Source organism: Nuphar pumila, chromosome 1, assembly GCF_984573655.1.
Source record: "Nuphar pumila chromosome 1, dmNupPumi1.hap1.1, whole genome shotgun sequence".
NCBI lineage: Eukaryota > Viridiplantae > Streptophyta > Magnoliopsida > Nymphaeales > Nymphaeaceae > Nuphar > Nuphar pumila.
In genome coordinates this window covers 44657061-44676308 of record NC_143249.1, presented here as the reverse complement: position 1 = coordinate 44676308, position 19248 = coordinate 44657061, and positions in this window count along the sequence as shown.

Below are 19248 nucleotides of genomic sequence, written 5' to 3'. Positions count from 1 at the left end.
CCAAAATCATCTTCCTTTAATTTAGTTTCATATAGTGATGCAGATTTTGCTGGAAGTAAATCTGATCGCAAGAGTACTAGCAGAACTTGTCATTTCTTAGGAAATACCTTAGTCTCTTGGTTTAGTAAAAAGCAAAATTCAGTGTCACTCTCAACAACTGAAGCAGAATATATAGCGGCTAGTTTAGCGTGTTCACAAGTACTATGGATGAAACAAACCTTAAAAGATTTTGGTTTGAATTACTCCACAACAACTATTTATTGTGATAACACTAGTGATATAAATCTTTCGAAAAATCTTGTTCAGCACTCAAGGACTAAGCATATTGAAGTTAGACATCATTTTTTAAGAGATCATGTGTTAAAAGGAGACATTTCGTTAAATTTTATATCCACGAATGAACAACATGCCGATATTTTCACTAAACCACTTAAAAATGAAGATTTTATGAGAATTAAGAGAGAACTAGGCATTTGCTCATTTTTAGATTTATAAAATGCTATTTTTTGAACAAAATCTCAAAATCGCACCATATTAGTCGATTGATAAACTTATAGTCGACTGATGTTTTAAAATTTTTTTACTGAAGAAATTGCACCTTATTAGTCGACTGATAAAATTCTAGTCGAGTGATATTTTTTTTTTAATTTCAACTGAAGGGACCCGATACCCCTTGGATTTTTTTTTAACACCCATTTTTTTTTAAAAAAAGGGGCATCGTTTCATTTTTACGCCCATTTTGTTTTTCTTAAACGATACCCTCTCTCTCTCTCCTCTCTCTCTCTCTCTCTCACCTCTCTCTCTCTTCCGAAAATCCCTCGAAGTGTCGTTCAAACCCCTTTTTGTCGGAATCCTCTTGTCATGACCGGTGCATCTTCAGTTCTCGCCGGAATCCTCTTGTGGCAGCCTCCTCTCACCTGTCGTCATCCACTGCGTCATCTTCTAGCAGATGAACTCCTCCTTGCCTCTTCATTCTTGCCTAAAATTTGTGGAAACTCGACATCTCTTTCGATGGGTTATTATTGTCGATTGTTTTGGCCACTACCAACGATCTTGATCGTAGAAGGCACATCTTTCACTTTGCACAAAGTTGCATTGGTTCTCCGCCACAATGTCGGACAACATCTTCCTTTCACCGGACGTCATTTTTAAAGCATTTGGAAGCCGACATCAACACCATCTTCAACTGTTCTTCTCAACGACTGTGTTGATCAATCACTCTCTGCAACTGCGAATTTTTTTTGACAGGTGAATCTGTTTCGTTCCTTATCAACCATGCATCGTCAGAAGACTGCATCCGCACAAGGTTCTCCTCCAACTACACCACAAGCACGTCATGGCTTTTCTCTCAGACTACTCAGAAATCCTCTTTTATATGATACTTTTGGATCGATTTCTGTACTTCTTATTTTACCAGGCCGAAATGTCATGTTTCATCTATTTTCTCGTTATAAAATCAGAGAATTATTTCCAGGTATTTCCCATCTTTTTTATGCCGGTGAAGATCCCCTTCATTATCCTTTTCTGATCCACTTGTTTTACACAAATTTACAAATTGATCATGAAACTGGAATTCTTTTCTCTCTTGTTCGCGATGTTGAAATTGAGTTTGATTCTAAACTGCTTGGACAAATCCTAGATATTCCACCTTCAGAAACTCTTTTCAATACTATTGAACTTAATGATGAAAGAATTTTTTAACAAATTCTTCTTCCCGGTGCACCTCATTGTCCTCCTTTCAAAAATACCATTCTTCAAACTCATGCACGCATTGTTGGACGAATTCTTGCCCACATTAATGTTCTACCTAAAACTGGATCTTTTGATTACTATTCCACAAATCTCTCTACGACTTTTTATGTCTTATTTGGAAATATTTCTGTAAATTGGGCCAACGTGTATTTTACTAATTTGTGGAAACAAAAACCTTTTCTTCCGTATGAATGTCTTCTTACTCGTATTTTCAGATATTTCAAATTACCCTTAACCAATGAAAAATATATTGAACAAAAGGAGTTCTTTGATCAAACTATTTTTAAACGTATGAAAATCAAATATCTGCCTCCTTTAAACTTTGATCAAATTGAACCATCTGAGCCATCAATCTCTGAACCCTCACCATCTTCTGTGACACCTTCATCTCAAGCAAAACGAAAGAAATTCTCTACTAGTCAAGACAATGATGAAGTTTTGCAGCGAATGGAAGCTTTGGAGCTGCATCAACACACTTTTCGTGAAGTTGTGACTCAACAACTTTCTTCAATTCAGAAAGATATTGTTGAACTCAAGAAGATCATCAAGCAATACTTCTCTTGATCTTTGATTAATGTCCTTACTAAACTTTGATACTTTATGGGTTGTAATATTTTGAACTTGAATTTGCATTTTGTTTATGTTATTTCTTCCCTTACTCTTTTTTATTATGACAAAGGGGGAGAAAAAGATAGAAATTACATGAGAAATTGCATCACATGGAAAGGAGAAAAAGATAGAACTTGCATGAGAAATTAGGAGAAAAAGATAGAACTTGCATGAGAAATTAGGAGAAAAAGATAGAATTTGCATGAGAAATTAAGAGAAAAAAATAGAAATTGCATATTGCATCATGACATGGAAATTACATCATGTGAAAGCATTGAAAATTGCATTTATGAAAAGTTTTAAAAATGAATGAAGTAATGATGGAAATGCAAACCAATCAATATGTGATATATGTGCTTTGAATGTACTAACTTTTAATCTTTTGCAGCATATTGATAGGGGGAGTAAAATCTTCATCTATGCATCTAAATGCTTCATCTTTGAGTAGTTTGTCATCATAAAAAAGGGGGAGATTGTTACGACAATCAAGCCATACATGATACTTCAAGTATAAGGTTTTGATGAACAAGTGAATCAACTGCATTTCAGCTAAGGCAATGAAGAAATATGACAAACATTAAATAATTCGATGAAGAATCTTTGAAGACTAGTGTACAAATGTAAAATTTGTTAAAAGTCTTAGATTCTTATAAGAGCTTTACTTAGAGTGCATATTTCGGTTGTATTTCACCTAAAAAGTCTTTAGAAAAACTTTTCTAAAAGAACCCTTCATGAAAATATTTTTAGAAAACTCTTTATTTAATTTTTTTTGTTTATTAGTCGACCAATAAACTCACCAGTCGACTAATCCTTTCGCACCAAATTTTGTAAACAAAATGTCATTTTTGTCAAATTAGTTGACTGAAGGTTTTATCAGTCGACCAGACAGAATGTCTGTTTTTTGGAAATTTAGCAGCAGTCGACTAATGATTTTATAAGTCGACCGGACAAAACATGTATTTTCAAAAAAATTTAACAGTAGTCGACTGAAAGGTTTTTCAGTCTACTGATGATATTATCAGTCGACTAATTTTTTCTCTAGTCGACTAAGTTTCAAAAGTTCATATTTTCAAACGGCTTGATAAACACATTAGTCGACCGACGATAATTGTCAGTCTACTAATAGTTAACTATCAGTCGACTAACTATTGTTCCAGTCGACTAATTTTGTCGTTTTTCCTGAAACTTTTAAAAGGCGTGTCTTTTCATTTTTCAAACATTTTGATCGTTCAAAATGGACTGTTTTGACACTCTTTCATACCCTCGACATATGAAATCTTTTACACTATAAATATGAGTGCATTCTACATTCAAAATCAATCAATTTGAATGCAATTACATTGAATTACTCTTTGCTTTTCACTCATATTCAATTTCTCACTCACTTGATATTTTACACTTCATTTTTTCACTCAAATTCCTTTGAGAGACAATGAATTCGTGAGTAGAGTATTTCAACAACCTCAAAAGCCAATTGCATCTCATTTGCATTCATAAGAAGGGCTCGTAGGTTGCGTTGTAAGTTGTTACTTATTTTATTTTCTGTAAAAGGAAGGACTCCTTGGTTTAAAGGAGTTGTTTGCTTTCAGTAGGTGTGTTACTGAAAGTGGGACTGGATTTGGTCTGTGTGATCTTGTAGTTATACAAGGTTGATAGTGAAAATCTCAAGCGGGTTTTGCTTGAGGACTGGATGTAGGCCGGGAAAGACCGAACCAGGATAAATTATTGTGTTCTTTGTGTGTTTGCTTTGCGAATTGCAAAATCCGTCAAAATTCCGAAGACGTTATTTAAAAGCACTATTCACCCCCCCTCTAGTGCTCGTTGCCTCGATCCTACTGCATTTTCAACCTTGACTTCATTTTTTAGAGAATCTTTCAAAAATTTCTTCATTTATCTTTCAAATAATCAAATTTTAAAATTTCAAGACTTAGTAGAAGAGTTTCAAAATTTTAGGACTCTGCCCCAGAGTTCTAGCTAGTCCATAACTCTACTATGATTTTATCTTTTTACTTTTTTTTCACTTGTTTTTCGAAAACAGATTCAATTCTCAGAGTTTTAAAATTCTGGGATTCTATCCTAGAGTCCCAGTTGATTAGGAGTCTGACCCTAATCTCATATTTTGTTCATTCTCATAAATCCCTGAGAATGTCTTTCAAAATCTTTTCATTTGCCTTTAAAAACCCAAAAAATAAAGAGTTTCAAAATTTTAGGACTCTATTTCAGAGTCCTAATCGGGTTAGGACTCTATTTGTAATCTTATTTTCACTTTCAATTCCACTTGTTTTGAAAATCTTTTCATTCATGCTTCAAAAATTAGTTCATTTGCAGTCTCAATTGATTCAAAACTCTATTTCAGAGTTTCGATTGAATTAGGACTCTAACCCTGACTGCATTTTCTGATTTATTTTTACTAGTTTTAAGAAAATCTTTCAAAAACTTCTTCATTTGGCTTTCAAAAACCTAAATGTCAGAGTCCTAGTTAGTTTAGGACTCTAGTCTTGAGTTTCAGTTCGTTTAGGATTCTATTTTCAAAACCTCTGATTGTCATCTGATGATTTTAACTCTGTTTTAAAACTCTTTTCAGTCTTTATTTCAATTTTCAAAACCCTGATGTGGGGCTCACACAGTTGGCGCCACATCTGAAGGAGTTTTAATCCATTTAGGACTCTGATTGATTTAGAACTTCGGTCTTATTTTCAAACTTTCTTTAAAAAACTTTCCTTCTTAAAACCCTTTATTTCAAAAACTTGATTTTGAAATCAATTTTCAACTTTTTTTCAAGTCGGACCCCCCATGCAGGGGTGCAAAACCCTAATTTTCAATTTTATTTCATTTTATATCTTCCATATTTCAAAAATACAAAAATATATTATTTAGGTTAGATGTTCTTTTAAAGTTTTTGAAAAAAATCATTTTTAACCCCTTTATTTTCAAAGTTCTGAAATCATTTTCTGAAAAACAAGTGGGGCCCACAATAGGTGGTGCCACATTTGGATTTGTTTTAATTCAATTAAGACTTAATTATGTTAATTAGAGTCTAATTAAGAAGGTTGAAAAGTCAAAACCCAGCTGGAAAAACCATCCCCCTTAATTAACTCAATTAAGAAAGTTTTAAACTAATTAGAACTCCTCCTTAATTAATGTTTTGAAAAACTATAAATAGGGGACTCTATAGGGGGATCAATCCATGCTTTCTCACCCTCTCGCTCTCTCAAAAATTCATGATCCTCTCCTCCAGCAGCCTTCCTACATTGTTGCAGCCCCCAAGGTAAGGTTTTATTTAATTTATTTTGTTATTTTAATCATTTTTATTACTTTATTTCATTGATTTCACCATTATCGCCCTTTATTTGTTGGATTCAAGCATGCATTTAGTTCAAAAAACATTAAAAAAAATCAAGAACATGATCTAATATTGTACCATGATGTATTTTATGTTCATGATCTACTAGAATAGCTTAGATCCATAGTTTTTATATTTATGCCGAATAAAAGATGAGATTCACCCGTTCAATGGGTTGAATCCCTCTTTCGAAGGCTAAATCGAATTCCAACCATGCTTTCCTTGATTTTTTTTATTTTGTTTCATCATATTAATATTTATTTTACTCATTCAAACATCAAATTCAAATTCGTGATATTATTTGCATGTTTTTCTTATTATTTTTCATGTTTAGATTAGGGTTTTTCAAGTTTTATCGGTAATAGGTGGATTTCGATCCTGGGCACGCGAGAACAATGTTATTTTATGTATGTTTTTCGGTAAAAAAAATGATCTTTTTAGGGTGAGACCGTGAATATGTCAATGATTTTCTGTAAAAAAATTAAGTTATTATGGGTTTTGAAACCCTGTCAAAAAAATAGAAAACTGAACCTTATTTTTTAACCTATAAAATCGTTGTGGATTCAGAAACGACATGCATCTGTTTGTTTCAGTGTCTTTGTTATCATGTCTAGTATTTCGTGTAAATGTTTCAGATTTTTATGCATCTGTTTGCTATTTTTACTCTGTCAGAAAATAGAATCGGTTTTATGGAGCTTGTTATGCATTGTCTAAACTCTAGATCGACTTGTGTCAATTGTATCTTCCTCACCGAAGATCCGATCGACAATCTGTAAAAATAAAAATCTTTCTCTATGTATCCACTATTGCCTGCTAAAATTTTATAATCTACTATATTTCCTTATACCCAAAACTAGATATATTTATTTCAGCTCGTTATATATTTGTCATAATCGAGCGTATATTGCCAAAATGATATCTCACTAACTGGAGATGATTTTTCTGATCTGTAAAAAGGAAAATTTCTATTTTTTTGTCATCTCTCTGTAAATTTGTATGAATTTTTATAGTAATTTGATACCTTATTCGGGTCTGACACTGTGATAAGTACGTGCCTGCGGGCAAAATCACATATTTTAGGGTTTTATTCAATTTTTATATTAAAATAATGTCAAAAATAAATTTTTTGAATGAAATTTAATTTTAGAGTTATCAAAACTATCCATGTTGATTTTTACATATTTTTGAACTCATTTGATATATTATTTGATTAAGTCATGAAAACAGAGTGCCCACGGAGTCCCGGTTCGAGTAAAACATTGGCGAAAATCATTATTTTTATGATATTTTGATTTTTTATATAAAATATTTAATGTTTTTAATGTTTGATCATGTTTATAATCATACTAGGGTACTTCATACCCGATTTGGTGTTTATTTGAATTCATTTGAGCCCTAAATCTAAAGTTTTACAAAAAAAATCTGAAAACCTTGATTTCAAGGCCATATTCTTGTTTTCAGGGGTATTTTTGTTATTTTTTCCCAAATTCTGAATTTCAGAGTTATTTATTTTTATTATTTTTTCAATTTTACATCATCGTTTATTATTTTTATCTCAAGGAAACATGAAAAAAGGCTTATATCCAGATAAATCCTATAATTTCCAGATATTATTGGATAAATCCAGAAAAGTTGACATATTTTCACTAACAAGCTTGATAGTTTTGTAGGAATATTCAATATTGTTTTTTTTAATTCAATTAGTTATGTAAATTAATTATAAATTTAGAATAAGAATTTAATTTTCTGCTTAGAATAGGGCTGCATTGCATATAGTTTATTTCTTTAAATAATGTCAATGTGTGATGAATGATGATTCATGCATATTTCAAATTCACCATGGTCTACACGAATGACACATGCACTAGCTTCTAAGGAGTTGATAAACTCGGTGGGTTTCATATTTGTGGCCATAGTTAGAATACAAACAAAACTCAGAATTATCATCTTTTTCTAAGCCACAATCGGTCTACACTCTTAGGCTATCTTCAAAAACTATTGCATATTTCAAGGTTTTCTAAATATTTTTCTCCTTTTAGAATTAAATGGGTTATATTCAATTCATATATGTAGCCATAGTCAGGGATATGAGGCAAATTTGTTTTATTAAAATTTTATAAGGCACATAAACCTTCATTTTCAGAGAATTTTCTCAAAATTTCTTTAGAAAATATCTTTTACAAGATTGCATTCATGCAACACTTAGGTTTAGAATGCATCATGAAATGGGTTTCACAAGGCTACATGCCCCTCTTTTTGATAAAAATAAAAAATCCAATCTCAAAAAACCGATTTCTCAAAGGTATCCTGAATTTTCTTCATAAAGTGGTTTTCTCTAAGTATTAAGTTTTCCTTTATTAAAAAATATTTTCAAGGATTCTCCAAGTACTTTTCTAAGTTCAATTCATGATTTTCTAAATTCCAGTTTCGAAGTTCAAGAGGAATCAACTTTCTCAAAACCATTTAAGTTTTTCTTAGAAATCAATTTTCTCAAAACATCAGGATTTCTTCAAAAATTGATTCCCCCTTTTCTTCAGAAATATTTTTCCAACGCAATTCATGATTTTTAAGGTTTTCTCTTTTCCAAGTATTTCAAGTATTCCAAGCAAACATCATGTTTTCAATCTGCATTTTCTGAAATTCATAGCACATGCCTGATTCTTTGTGCATTTAGGAATAGAACATCAGTTTAGACAAGTTAAGAAAAGCAAAGCACTATATTGATCCTTGGTTTAATTACCCCTGGTTATGGTGCCAGGAATGGTTGAACCTCATACCGACAGGCGAGTCCCAATCTTTGAAATTATCTTGCATTTTAAAACGGAAATAAGTTATTTTCAAAAACTTTTTCAAAGGTCAGTTTGACTTGCAAAATTAAAATTTTGCAATGATAACAGGTTTGGCGATCGAGATGGGGTCTGTCATCGTCCAATCAATCTAAGTGCTTTGCTCTATTTAGTTTGTCAAAATCGTGTTCTACAATGTCATCTTTATTTCATGTGAACCTAGGAGCCTAGAATCAGACGAAGCTGACATGGATTGCATATAGACTTAGGCATGGTTTGGTAGGAGTGATTGAGGAGGCATTATTCATGCTCACTTAGACTTAGGTCTCATACAATCCTCCTCAATCTAGGATTTGATTGAAAACAATGTTTGCTTCTCATAAATTTTTTAAAATTCTACTTCTTTAGGTCATTAGAGCCTTTTGTTTTCTTGTATGTTGATCATGTTTCATAAATAACCCCACCTATCTTTACCTAGCCATCACGTTGCTGGACTTTCTTCCAAAACCATAGTTTGGGACAAAGCCTCACAACTGGGCCACCTATTTGGGTTGATCCCCCCTGCCACGTACCAAGGGTCATAGTTCAAAGTATAACGACATGCGCTCAAGGATATTGGAAAACATGAACCTAGAATCAGAGAAATTCTTTTATGCCACATACATCGAGCCTTGGTTTGAGTATATCGGCATAGCATGATTGGACACAGATGATCTAAGCTTTAGAGTTAGGGTTAGGGTCATACAGCTATTTCAAAATTTATGCATCTAGAGTCAGCCTTTAGGGAATGTTGTATGTGCATACTTATCTATACAGAATGTGATTGAATGTATCTGAATTATTTCCCTTTATTCCCTTTTATTTTCTTATGTTTTTCCAATCGAATTAATAGAGCGAGCTGAATGGCTCGAGATGGGGATGAAAAATGGGGTCTATGAGGGCATTATCATCGGAAGAAGCAACCAAGATGCCAAGAAGAAGGCTCACTTCACTTTTTCTGCCAACAATAACAAAGGCAACAAGAAAAATCGTGATAACGCTTCAGAGGGATTCAAAAGCCAAAAAGAAAAGTTCTTCAACAATGATAATCCTCTCCAATCTAGTTCTCAGCATAAAGAGAAAGATCAGAAAAAACCAAAGCGCAAGGATTGAAGTATTGATCAAAAGTTTACCCCTCTGGACTAGACACTCGAGAGTATTCTATAATACATGCTCGCAAGAGATATGATCCATTTGCCTAAATCCACTGATCACCCAGCAATTATAGGCAGATTCAAAGAAAAGTTCTGCAAATTTAATTAGGCAGTAGGGCATGACACAAAGAACTGCTTCATCCTTAAGAACATCGTTCAAGACTGCATTGACAAAAATCTCCTTGTCGAAGATGAATAAGACACTAATCAGCCATCCTGATCAAGCTTTTCCTTTAAACTGACAATGCCAATCTTTTCTCCTTCCTTTCATTTTGCTTTTGAAGGAATAATTTAGTCTTGTTTCTTTCCTCAATTTATCATTATTTCTTCAAATACATCAATAAAAGTATTAATTTTCCTCACTTTCTCCTTCTTTGCAAAATGTCTTCTTATTAAAAGTGATGTCCTTTAGAGTGCCTCCTGAATCAATCAAGAAGTACGTCGCCCTGTTACCTTCAGAAAGCGCTCTTCAAATATCAATTATTTATCCTTTTGTCCAATATCTTACCCCCTAGTTACACTGGGGCATCTTTTGAAATTTTGTTTTTTCTTTAAAACGTCCTGTATGCAGGCAGAATCAAACAAAATCTCTCACCATCTATTTGCATTCATCTGCATTTTGCATTCATTTGCATATGTTCGCATTCATTTGCATTTATTTGTATTCATCTTGTATTTGCACCAAATTTATTACCCATTCAGGATATGGGACAAATTCTGAAACCCCGGCAGTTGTCCAAGTCATCACGAGGTTGAAGATTAAAAATCTCCCATCACAATCGATGGGTATCTTTTTCAAAAATCCAGAGTTTGTGCTGGTACTTTTTTCAAAAATCTGGTATTTATACTGGTATTTTTTAAAATACAGTGTTCATGCTGGTACTTTTCCAAAAATCTGATATTCGTACTGATATTTTTTTAAATCCAGTGTTCGTGCTGGTGCATTTTTCAAAATCTAGTGTTTGTGCTGGTACCTTTTCAAAATCCAGTGTTCATGCTGGTACTTTTTCAAAATCCAGTGTTCATGTTGGTACTTTTTCAAAATCTAGTGCTTGTGCTAGTACTTTTTTTTCAAAACCCAGTGTTCATGCTGGTGCTTTTTTTTAAAACCCAGTGTTCGTGCTAGTACCTTTTTCAAATCCTAGTGTTCATGCTGGTACTTTTTCAAAACCCAGTGTTCGTGCTGGTACCTTTTTCAAAATTCAGTGTTCGTGCTAGTACTCTTTCAAAATCCAGTGTTCGCGCTGGTACTCTTTCAAGACCCAGTGTCCGTGCTGGTGCTTCTTAAAAATTCAGTTTTTCATACTAGTCTCTCTTCCAAAATTCAATCCAAACACTAGTCTCGCATTAGGGTTCAGGCTCAATACCAATATTTAGATCTGCGAGCCAAACAATTTTTATCAGACTTTCGAGTCATTCTCGTCTATCAAACTGACCTTCAGGTCACCAATTTTGTTAGTCAGACCTCCAATCACCAATTTTGTCAAAATCAATCATTTTCAGACCTCCGGGTCAATCAATTCTTATCAATCAATTTTTATCAACCATTTTTTTTTTATCAATCAAACCTGCGGGTCACCTATTTCATCAATTTTGTCAATCAAACCTCTGGTCATCAATTTTTATCAAGCAAACCTTTTGATTATCAATTCTATCAAATTCAATTATTTTTCAACCTTCAGGTTGCATCTGCCAATCATGGTCATCCAAGATTTGACCTTTGTGTCAAACTCGTCAGCCAATTGGCTCAAAATCAATTATCAATCATTTCTCTTGCGAGGGACTCTTTCTTATAGGGAGAGTTCGAGGGAGCTCGTTCTTTTTTCATGCAATTTTATTGATTCGTTGAACCCCCTTTTAAGGAGAGTTTGAAGGGACTCATGCTTCGTGAACAGTTTGTAAAGCATTTTTTTTATTATCACACAAGGAACCCTGTTTCTAGGGAGAGCTTCGACAGAAGCTCGTTCTCCTTGTAACCCTCTTAATATTTTTTTTAGGCCATCCTGTCATCGAGGGCTTTTTTCCAGGGAGAGTGTGATAGACTCGCTCCTCTATGATATTTTTCTCGACCATTGTTATCGGCCACCTTTCCATAAGAGAAGCCTAGAGTTAGGGAGTTTTGACGAAAACTTTATTTTTCTGCGAAAGTTTGTTTGACAAACACCTCCTCTTCGAGGAAGAAAGGAGTATTTTTTTATTACTCATTCAGGTAAGAGTCAAGCCCGAGTCTCTCCTTTAGGAAAAGAAGAGGAGAATTTAGTCACGGATGCGTCAATTGGACCTCAAGCAATTTCTTTCACCAAGGATTTCAAGAATATTTGGCCAATTTGTTATAAAAGACAAAAAGTCGTTGATCTCAAAATTTTATTGCATAAAGATTTTACCTCAGATTACCTTCAGTATTTTTTCTAAAAGGACAAGACTTTTGCGAATAAATAAGAAAATTCAAGCTTTGTCTGTTAATCAACCAAAAGAATGAAGAAAAATCCTTGATATGATCGGCAAAGAAAAAATTCAATAATGTTGAAAAGCCATAAGCGAGCTGATATTGTTCATAACTATGACACATTTTTAAAGATCAGTATTCTGGTAGTAAGGTAGTGGAAATATCTTGAGCGAAAAAGAATTCACTCAATTTCAATATCTCTCTAATCAATCAAGCTGCAATTAACTATCTGCAAAAGGGATCTCTCAATCATCGTCGAATTGAAAACTGGTGGATAAGTCAGACCCCTGAGGCCAAAAAAGACTCAGATCATCTCCAAGTTGAAGGAGTATGTGACGTGTTCTTCTAGAAAAAGTTTAAATCATCGTCAAGTTGAAGGTTAATGCGATAAATCTCCCGACAATCTCTTAAAGACATTTGATCACTATTATCATAAAGAGATTTTCAATCCAATGAGACAATTTTATCAATATAATTCTTGGGACTAAAGAAGACTCGAATCATCTTCAAGTTGAAGAAGTATGTGACGTGCTCTTCCAGGGAAAATCAAAACATTGCCAAGATGAAGGCTTATGTGATGAAATTCTCGCCAAATCTCAAGAGAACTTACTTTTCATGTCTCAAAAGAGCGTAAAAGATTATCAAGAGATCTCAATTAAAGAGACAACATCAATATAATTCTTGGGACCAAAGGAGAGTCAGATTATCTCCAAGTTGAAGGAGTATGTGACATGTCCTTCCAGGAAAAGTTTAAATCATCGTCAAGTTGAAGGTTGATACGATGAACCTCCCGCCAATCCCTAAAAGATATTTAATCACTATTATCATAAAGCGATTTTCAATGAGACCATATTATCAATTCAATTCTTGGGACCAAAGAAGACTTGGATCATTATGTGGTGTGTCCTTCCAGAAAAATCAGAACATTACCAAGTTGAAGGATGATGTGATGAGATTCTTGCCAAATCCCAAGAAAGTTTCTTTTCTATGTCTCAAAAGAGTGCAAAAAGATCATCATGGATAAACTCTAGATATCAAACTGCCAAAATTACCAAGAATCTTCTTTATTTATGTGAAATTCTTTTATCAATATCATTTTCATCAATTTCTTTTATGATACTGAAAACAAATTCCTTTATTTTCATATCAAGAAAATAGATAGCTTCCTTGAAGAAACTCAACATAAATAATTTGATTTTGATTCTAGATTCTACGGAGTTAACCCAGTTGGAGGTAATACTCTAGGTAGAAGAGGGAATATCTTTCAAATAAATGCACTTATTTTCAATTATTTTGAATCAACTACAATCTTTTAACATTTTGGCAATCTTTTCAAGTTATCCTGACATGAAGTGAAAGCTTGATGTCTATTTTGATATATCATGGCATTGCTGTTATCTCTCTTTAGGACTTGATAACGGAAGTTTTCAAGATCTTTCCCTTCTTGTTTTAATCTGAGTGCATGGGCTCTCAGATTTGCACACTTTCTTGTGTTCCCTATTGTCCCACCATAGACAGTTCCCGTTTAGGATAATGGTTAAACCTAAATTGTTTTCGCAAAAGGTCATATATTTTAAAAGTCATTCAATCTCAGCAATGAGACACCCAAGATCAACCCTTTTTCAAGCTTTAGGGACCCCCATTTTCTTCCTTTTGCAAACCCCTCTCAGATTTCTTATGCAAAATTCGAAGGTTTCTTCATGGTTTCCTCATTTGAGGATTCTGTTTTTTTTGTCTCCTTTAGGTTAAGGGTCAAACCTAAACCTCGTTCTTCCATATGGTATTTTTTGCCCCCTTCAGGTTAAGGATCAAACCTGAACCTCATTCTTCTACAAGGTATTTTTTGTCTCATCCAAGTTAAGGGCTAAGCCTGAGCCTCATTCCGATGAGGTGAATTTTCTTCTTTATTCTTCATTTCATATCTACCATAATCACCAGAGCCAATTCTTTCACACCTAGTCGGATTCTTCTAACTTGGGCATTTTATGGTTCAGATTTGGTGTATTTTTCTTTACCACTAAGATCGGCCCTTAACTGGCTTAGTAGCAAAGAAGGGCATTTGTAAACACCCCAAAATTTTTACCTTCACTCACAAACCCTTTCTTCTTGCCACTAGGACCCACTCTCTAAATCCCTTAGGGAACCACTTGGTCGATATCTGAGCCAGGGACATTCTGAGTTTGAATTTTGCCCCAAATTCAAATATTCCAAAAGATAATCTCCATAGCTTATTTTTTAAATAAATTTTGAAAAATATTTAGTAATATTTAGTAATATTATTTCAATAATTTCTTTTTATTAATATTTAGTAATATTATTTCAATATTTTCCTTACATGTGTCATCAAATGGTTAAAAGTTGGTTGGTTGAGCTCGGTTCGGTTTAGAATCAAAATCGGCCAATTCCTCAATTCAATGTTCAATACAATTTTGATAACATTGGTCAGACTTATAAAAAAGTAAAAAAAAGTTTATTTTTACTCAATAGGTTCATACCTTCATTTATATATATATATATATATACTACCTATCACTTTTTTAGCCTATCGTGTTTTTAAAGATTTTTTTTTCATGTTTTCTTAAATATGACCATACATATGTGATTTAGATGCTTGCTTTTATAGGAATCAACTCTTGGATCTTCCAATTTTGACACACATGTAGGTTTTTACAAGATTTAACAATCTTCAGACCAACTATGTCCTACGTCCTCTTGGCAGTGCCCTTGCTCCACTAAACCACTAGCTTCACATTGCTAGTAACTAATACACAAGTTTCACAGTGCTTGTGAAACCCAACATGACCTTTCCCAGCTCACCATAGCTCAACTCAAGAGCTATCAACATAAATGAGGTTGAAAAGATTACTTTTTATAGAAATTACAATCTCAATACAGTGAGAATATGGGTGAGTAAAACCCAAAACAAAAAAGCCCTAAGAGATTCCAACACAAGAGTAAAAAATCAATGAAATCTTTGTTGGAGAGCTTTTGAACACTTGAGAGCTTTGAATCTTGATCTTCTTGAGGATGTGTTTGATTTTTTTCTTTCTATAGTGGTCCTCCATCTTGATTTTATACTAAGAGAAGATTTAGATTCGTTAGGGAAGTGATGGGTACGAAAAAGTGCAACATCAAACATCTTTATGACCATTGGAATCCATCTGATAAATGCAAGAGTCGACTCTGAACACACAGGGGTCGACTCTGTATCCCGACGATCGATTCTTCTACCCGAGGGTCGACTCTTCTTTTTCTTTTTCAAACTCTGTCATTTATAATAAATCAAAGGAGTCAACTATTTTCACCCTAAGAGTCAACTCTTGATTCTGAAAGTTGACTCATAGTTGCTCAATCAATGTTTATGCATTTGATTGCCTGAGAGTCGGCTGTTCTTTAAGAGGGTCGACTCTTTTAAAGCTTTAGTTCCCTGAGGGTAAATTGTTCTTTAAGAGTGTCGACTGATCCGTTTGGTGAATCAACTCTCTTTAAGAGTCGACTCTTCATTTCTGAGGATCGACTGTTTAGAGCATAGTATGTCTTTATGCTTCACAGGGAGTCGACTCTTCATCTTTAACAGTTGACTCTTTTTCTTGAGGGTCGACTCTTTGATGCTTTGAGCCTTGATATGTTCAATTCTTCAACAGTCGACTCTTTGGTTTAAGGGTCGACTCATATGTGCCTTTATAAGATGCTTTGAGAGATGATTTTGAACATATTTAGGGGTAGACTCTTGCTACTCAAGGGTAGACACTTCTTCATTAAGAAGTTGTGAATATCTAAAAAAAGCATCATTGTAATGGCATAATCTTTTAGCATTTTTAGGAAGATATTTACAACTAAAATATAATATTTAACAGAGCATTGTAAGAAAATTTAAATTTATTGCACACTTGAGGTTAAATAATTAGTCCTTGGAGAGTTTTGTAATCATCAAAATCAGTTTAGGAGTTCAACATCAACTTGGACGAGATATCTCATGCATAGCGTTTGGTCACTAGGGGGTGCATGTGGGTTAGTGCTAATTCCCCTAAGGATCACCTTAGGTGTTTCCAACCATGTAAGGTGACGCGTGGCTAGGCGAGTGAATGCCTAGGCGTTAGTGAGAAATTTAGGTAGCGTTGTTTTCTATGAAGTATAAGCTATCAACTGATCGCAAGGCTGAGCAGTCATGAGAATAACTTTCTCTCGTTCGTTGACATATTTGCAAGGCCTTCCTAGGTGATGCTTTTAGGAGGTTGCGTCTTAGCTTGAGAGGTGAGATGTTGTTGTTGGATTTTGGTTGTGGTCTGAAGGGGCTTGAGTGTCTCCCCCTCTAGGAACTTGGAAGATAACCCCTTTATACATTCATTGATGCATGGTGGCGGTGCACTTAAGGAAGATGCGTGGAGTTAGTGGCTTGGGACAAGCAGTTCACATGGGGTGATGCGTGATGCCAAACTTTTGCTTAGGCAGTTGTGCATGGTGTGATGTGCAGTGTCAATGATGAATTTGGCACACAAAAAAGAGTTTGTGTGAGGCCTTTGGCTGTTAGGCTGGCTAGACTGTGCAGTTTGATGCTGCATGAGCTCACAAAAATTTTTTGTTCGTACAAATCGTATCAGAGAAAAAAGATTCATTGTGACCATGCCTTTGGGTCAGTTCGACACTGAAAGAGGAAATGTTCATTGGATGAGTCCAAGAAGTTGGTTTATCCCGTGTATGCAGCTGAAGCATGGTGAATCGAGCGTAGAAGCAAGTTATTGGCAGGATGGTATGGGACATCTTGTCGATGGTAAGTATAAGTGCAAGGTTATTGCTCCGTTGGATAAGAGAACATGGGTAAGCCAGTGTGGTTGATTCCTACCATGTTTGCTTTGTGTACGATGCAAAACATGCACCCTTGATTATTCAGGCGGATGGATTTGCATCTTTGAGTAAGAGAGACTCAATGAAACTTGTAAGTTCTCTCCCAAAATGTTCGAGCGAGATGATGGATGCATGAAGTAAAAATATCTATGCATAGGACGATGAAGTTGGTGTGTTTGCGGAGTGCCCACCTTGAGCAGCATGCTCGTTGTTGGTCCGTTATTGTCAGGAATCCTCCTCAATTTCGCCTAGGTCGGGTTGTAGTACGATTCAAGTCTTGGATTGGGATAGGACACAATTCGTTGAAGTGGCAAGAGGCCATCGTTCTTGGTTCATCGGTTTGGTTCCTATGAGAATGTGTTTGCTTGCTCTAAGAAGAGAGCTTCAACGTGTTGACTTTGAGGAAGAGAGTTGCATCGTTGGGCCGATAGGTGCCTCTATTGGATGAGTGACCAAGAAGACCATTGTGGAGAACCACTGTGGGGGTCGTATAAACATAGATAGTTGCAATTTGAAGATAAGTTTATGTCGTGAACCGAGAAGAAAATCGCATGAGCAGTTGTCTTTAGAGGAGCAGACCTCCTGGTGGCCTCTTGTTTGCCTTAATAGAGGACCATGTTGGGCTGGAATTGCCTATTGGATAGGCCAAAAGTGCCTAGGCAAGGGTAGAAGTGCTTTTGGTTGGGGCCAGGAAGGTGCCCCAAGGTTTGAAGTGCCCCTTTGACAAGCCGAGTGCCTTTGGTTGGAATGGAAGCACCCAAGAGGAATAAAAAGTCAACAAGTTTGCTCTGCGGGCAAGGATGACTTGCTTAAGTTTGAGACTATACTGGGGTTTCACGAGCAAAGAATGCCCGGTTGTTCGAGGAAGCAAAGGACTATTGTTGAAGTGACTTGAGGTGCATCGAGGTATGAAACTTGGTGTGTTGACAATTGCGATGATGGTGGGTTAAGGCCAATAAATGATGCACTATGAATTGGAAGTTCAGGTGCCTAGGAGAGGCACTGGACATATGTTTGTATGGGAGCAAGGCATGCCTTAGGTTTGGGGTGCCTAAAGTGATAAGGGCAGTGCTAGGTGAAGCTCTGTTGTCGTGCATAGGTGTTGAGGGCAACGTGAGGTGAAGCTCGGCTCTCGCTCATTGAGTTGAGGGCAGCACAAGGAGAAGCTTGGTTGTCGCTCATGATGTTGAGAGCTTTGACGTAAAGTTGGATTTTCTAGAGTAAAAGAAAGACAAGTTGATAAGGATGAAAGAAAAGAAAAACCAAAGCTAAAGTGCGAAGGAAAACTGACGATTAGAAGTGAAGATTGTTCTTACATGCACCAACATTGTCAAGGACGACAATGACTTGGGTGAATGAGAATGTCCCAAACCAAGCTTGTTGGAATGTGGCAAGCACGATGTTCAGCTCCATTGAGCAAAAAATGCATCAAGTGTAAGAACGAGATGACATGCAATGGACAACGATATTGTCATTGATGTGATGATGTATGATATCATAGACATGGAGCATTGTTTGGTTAAGCAATATGCTAGCAGATCAGAGGATGTTGCTTTTGAAAATTTGGTTAAGGACCTTTCAACTTCGATGAGATATCCCACGCACAACATTTGGTCATTAGGGGGTGCGTGTGGGTTAAGGCCAATGAGCAATTTGGGTAGCGTTGCTTGCTATGACGTATAAGCTACTGGGCAGTCATGAGAATAACCTTCTCCCATCCGTTGACATATCTAAAAGGCCTTCATGGGTGACACTTTCAGGAGGTTGCGTCTTAGCTTGAGAGGTGTGACATTGTTATTGAATTTTGGTTGTGGTCTGGAGGAAAGTGAGCATCGTCCCTTCTTGGGAACTTAGATGATGACCCCTTTGTGCATTCATCATCACTTAAGATGCACAGAGACAGTGGCTTGGCCCAGGCAATTTGCATGGAGCGATGCTTGAGGCCAAACTTCCACTTAGGCAGCTTCACATGAGGTGGTGCACAGTGCCAATAGGCAGCTGTGCACGGGGTGGTGGACAGTGCACACAAAAAAGAGTTTGTGCAAGGCCTTTCGCTGTTATATGGTAGTTAGACTGAGCAGTCTGGCGCCACACAAGCTCACAAAATTTCTGTGCCCGTGATACTAGTAAGCCACAGTATCATAAGTTCATAACGACATCCTATGTCACATAGACATGGCATTTTGAGTGTGTCTCCAGTGGTGAATCTTTGTGACAAAGACCAAACCTGGAGCCGGACCACCTGTTCAAAAGTCAGATGCTACTAGGGCTGTC